The following is a 4,711-nucleotide window of genomic DNA, read 5'->3' on the forward strand; positions in this document are numbered from 1 at the left end:
CTACTCAGGAGGCTGAGATCTGAGGATCGCGGTTCAAAGCCAGCCCGGGCAGGAGAGACTGTGAGACTCCTATCTCCAATAAACCACCAGAAAATCGGAAGTGGCGCTGTAGCTCAAGTAGTAGAGCGGTCGCCTTGAGCTGAAGAGCTGAGGGACAGCGCCCAGGCCCAGAGTTCAAGCCCCACGGCCGACCAAAAAAAAAAAAAAAAAAGAATGTTATGGGGACTTTCCTGCCCAGGCTGGTTTGAATCGAGATCCTCAGATCTGAGCCTCCTGAGTAGCTAGGATTACAGGCATAAGCAACTGGCACCTGGCTCCATGATACTCTTATCTCCGATAACCCCCCCCAAAAGCCAGAAATGGAGGTGTGGCTCAAGTGGTAGAGTGCTAGGCTTGAGGAAAAGCAGCTCAGAGACAGTACACAGGCCCAGGACTGGCACACACACATGGACAATAGTGGGTACCAATGGTTCACATCTGTAATCCTAGTACTCAGGAGGCTGAGATCTGAGGATTACAGTTCAAAGCCAGCTGGAGCAGGAAAGTCTGAGAGATTCTTATCTCCAATTAATCAGCAAGAAGCTGGAAGTGAAGGTGTGGCTCAAGTGGTATAGTGCTAGTCTTGAGCAAAAAGGAGCTCAGGGGCCAGCTCCCAGGTCTAGAGTTTGAGCCCAAGGACCATCAAAAGAAAGGAAAGGAAAACAAAAAGGAAAAGGAAAGGAAGGAAAAGAAAAAGAAATCTAGAAGTAAAGCTGTAGCTTAGGTGGTAGAGCAACTGGCCTTGAACAAAAAAGCTCAAGGACAATGTCCAGGACACACACACACACACACACACACACACACACACACACACACACACTGTTGGCAGACATCTCTCTCTCACACACACACACACACACTGTTGGCAGACATCTCACACACACACACACACACACACACACTGTTGGCAGACATCTCAATAAGATTCTCCCCATTGGAGAAATAAGAGATACATTATGCCATAAATAAAGACATAAAGCATAAGTGACTCCCTGGACCAGGAATATCCTATACTTCTGTTTATCTGAGACAGCAAGGTAGTAAAACCTGCAGCTCCTTCAACAATGCCCCACTGTGCCAAGTGGTCCCTCCACATGTAATCTCAGCTACTCAAGAGGCAGAGACAAGACCCTAAACAATCTAAAAGCAGGGCTAGGGCATGGATCAAGTGGTATAGTACTTATGGTAGGCCCTAGGCTCAACCTCTGATATCCCCCGATGAAAGAAAGAAAAGAAAAGAAAGGAAAGGAAAAGAAAAGAAGGAAGGAAGGAAGGAAAAAAGAGGGAGGGAGGGAAAGGAAAGGAATACATTTCTGAGATTTGACCTCCAGAGAAATCCAGCCCAAGGATATAAGTAGACCAATACCAATTCACCATAGGGAGGGAGGAGTGGCTTAGGAAGAGGGGGAAACCGACAGCATAAAATGAGTTCATTGCTGATCCCATGAAAACATAAAAACCACCCAAGTGTTCATCTATTAAGAAACCACTATTTACTCCATAAAATTTTATTAAAATTGGGACTGCTTACAAAAGGTATAAAAATAGAAAAATACATAAAAGGTTATTTTTTCTTACACAAAGGTAGGAGAAAATGAGAACCCAAGGCAAAGAACCATCCCTGATAATTTTGTTCTTTTTTAACATTTATAAACATTTATTTCACATACAAGTAGCAAATCTTTTATTTAGATAACACAAAGGCATTGCCCACCAGATAAAACTTAGCCAGTAATTTCTTACCCGTTATTTCAACATTAATCCCATAAACATGGAATATAGTGGCAACTGTAGGCTGCAATAGTTCTAAAAGTCACATTTTGAGTTGTCTGTTAATCTAAGAATGCTGTTCATACTGTAGGCAAGTTCAAAGTGACTTCACCAACAGGCAGCTGTGAGAGTCCACATTTTGGGAGTCTGATCATTCCTGTCCCTGCTAACACTGCAGGTTTATATTGGCATGAATCTGTTTTGCTTATCCCCTTAGGAGCTCTAGCTCCTGAGGCACCAAATAAATCAGTCTCTCCTCTCTTCTCCCTTCCCCCCCCACCCCCCCCACCCCAAATCACTGTTCATAGTTTCCTCTCTCCCTTTCCTCAGATGAGGTCTTGCTTTGTTGCCTGGGCTGGTTTCAAGCTCCCAAACCCAAATGATTTTTCCATCTTAGCTCCCAGTTCTGGAACTACAGACACAAGCTACGATGCCCACCTTCCAAACACAATTCTCAAGGTAGTAGCCATCTATAAACCAATTCAGCAGTAACCTGACTAAATTAGTTAGGTAACTAATACACTGCAGGATTATTCTAATTGTAAAGACATACCCCTCTACAAATAATCATTTCTGCTGTGTGGAAACCAAAGCAAATGGCTTAGGTGCATTTACCTATGTGATACCGATTTCATTATTTGTTACTTGGTTTCTGTGCCCATATAATGTGAGGATGTAATAAATCTGTCCAACTACCCTCTCCTTGGTTTGGGTAAGTCTTAACAATTCAGTCTAAGTTATCTCATATGTCAGACCTGAGTCCAAAAGAATACTAGAGGGACATTTAATTTCCTTTCCTTTTACTTCAACTTTCACCACTCAATTCAGAAAAGTACAGGTACACAGCTAGGATTCATTTTTATGTAGGTATTTTCTAAGCCCATCTTTTCCTGAAGAAAATAGAAAAGGAGGGCAATTACATAATCCATTCCCAAGTCTTTTTTTTTTTATTTTTTTTTTATTTTTTTTTATCATTCCCAAGTCTTTTAATGGATATCAGGGCCTAGGGGAACTCTGGCCTATTTGGGTCCCTTCATTCATCAAACCTCCATCCTACATGCCAAGTGGGGATTGGCTACAGGGAAGAGTGCTGGGCCCTAGAATGGAATGCATTATCTTAAATAGGGCAGTAGGACCCAAACAGCCATCATCAGCAAAAGTATCCTTGAACAGACATAATACACATTAAGTTTTCTATTCAATGCAGTGGCAGACAGGAATTTTATTAGAATATCAAAGCTGCTATGTTTTACCTGCTTTAATTCTGTTGATCTCCTGTAAACTCTTTGAGTGAGAAAGGAAAACGTTTTAGGTCAGTTGCCTTTTGTATTCCCATTAATGGGGGTCATGCTCTACATAGCTTGGGTCAGACCAATTAAGGCAATAGATTTTCCAATGCTGATGAGACCCTGAACTCTGGAGCCAATTTATGGACTGATATTTGCCGAGCAAGACGCTGATCTGGCAGCAAACGTGGCTCCGATGTCCAGCTTACTCCTCAGTTATCCCTTCAATCCTTCTTGATGAGATCAGTAGGAGAGATGAGACTGTGCTGAAATTGCATGAGCTATAACTGCTAGGGAAAATTAAATAGGGGCTTCAAGTAGTGGCTGAGCCAGCAGACTAAGTGGCCAAGAGGGAGACGAGAGCAGCAACTGAAGAAGGTTTACCGTCAAGCAATTCTCCGGGCATACAGACAGAAGCACGTGGGCAGAGCCACACCGGCAGGCAGGGCAAGGACATGCAGCACAACAGACACCAGCCTTCACTGTCTGAGAGCTTACCACTGTCATCTCCAATACCTCAACTCAGTTCAACTATCAGACAGGGAGTCATAAAATCAATTTAATTTTATTCAACCCAAATTTAAACAGGAAAAAAAAGACAGATCCTGAAATTAAAACTGTATTTTACAAGAAGTTTACTACACAGGAGATCTTTTCCAATTTCGAGGTACCTTCTCCTCGAAATAGTGACATGTAGGGGAAAGTTACTCTGGAGCAGGCCACCTCTCTAAGGAACCTGGGATGGACACCAAAGTCTCCAGAGAATCCTGAGACCACTTGTACAGTTTAGTCACTCAAAGCAACTTATGCTCAAATATACTAGATACTCACTTATAAAGGAAAAAGGTAATGTACTTCAAAATGATTTTGTGTTCATGCCGAAGATTAAACCCAGAGTTTCATGCATGCTAGGTAAGCATTTTACTACTGAGCTACATCCCCAGTCCCTCAGAGGTTTTAATATTTCTTTATAGAAGGACAAAACGTTGTGTACCTAAATCACCAAGGCATAAAGATTTCCTGAGATTAAGTTCCTAGTACTGTAACTTTAACCCAGAGCACCTCCCCAAATACTGCTTATTGTTCACTTTCCTATATGCATCTCTTTCTGCCAATTGAGGTAGTTGTCACTTTAGGACGGTCTAAGACCATGGAAGGAATCTCAGAGTTGACATTTTGGAAGTAAGCAACGGAATGAACCCAGGGCCTTTCAAAACTACACACCAAAGACCTGGTCTGAAGGAGGAGTCACAACAACTTTTTTTAAGAAACCATCTTCCTTCTTTTTGTTGTTGTTGTTGTTGGTGGTGGTGGTGGTAGACGTGGGGCCTGAACTCTGGGCCTGGGTGCTGTCCCTCAGCTCTTCAAGCTTAAGGCCAGCGTTCTACCACTTGAGCCATAGCACCACTTCCAGCTTGTTCTGCTTACGTGGTGCTGAGGAATCAAACCCAGGGCCTCACGCATGCAAGGCAAGCACTCTACCACCGGACCACCTTTCCAGTCCACCATCTTCCTTCTTACAAGACAGCAAATCTGACACTATACACGTGCCTTCAAGTGTCCACCTTCCTGGCTAAAGGTATGAGGGTGAAGATCACAAAGAAAGAACCTAGCAA

Source organism: Dipodomys ordii, unplaced genomic scaffold (genome assembly GCF_000151885.1).
Source record: "Dipodomys ordii isolate 6190 unplaced genomic scaffold, Dord_2.0 Scaffold3, whole genome shotgun sequence".
Taxonomy (NCBI): domain Eukaryota; kingdom Metazoa; phylum Chordata; class Mammalia; order Rodentia; family Heteromyidae; genus Dipodomys; species Dipodomys ordii.